Consider the following 409-nt stretch of genomic DNA (forward strand, 5'->3'; position numbering starts at 1 on the left):
ACAGGTGAATTTATAGACTTTTTTATAAAAACTTTTAAATGGTTCTAAATTCAAAGCCATAGAAATAGAATCAAAATAATGTAGATTGTAAGATAATTTGATAGTACATGTTCAGTGCTCAGTCTGATAATATTGACAGCTACATCTTTGGCATTGAAAATTCAGTATGAGTTCTTGACAAAATTTTGTAGCTTAGAGCATCATTTTCTTTTAAACAAGGAAAAACAGGGTTAACTAGAGTATGAAAACTGGAAGAAGATTATTAATGATGATTATTTTTCTCAGTAAGTTTATCTTTGGGACCCTGAATTACCTTTTACTTTATTGTATGATGTGGATTGTATGAATCCATTTAAAAACCAACTAAGTTGTACCACATTTTAGGAAAATTATATAATATAATATATAT

The sequence above is a fragment of the Elephantulus edwardii genome, unplaced genomic scaffold (assembly GCF_000299155.1).
Source record: "Elephantulus edwardii isolate Elephantulus edwardi_28Jun2011 unplaced genomic scaffold, EleEdw1.0 scaffold00123, whole genome shotgun sequence".
Classification (NCBI taxonomy): domain Eukaryota; kingdom Metazoa; phylum Chordata; class Mammalia; order Macroscelidea; family Macroscelididae; genus Elephantulus; species Elephantulus edwardii.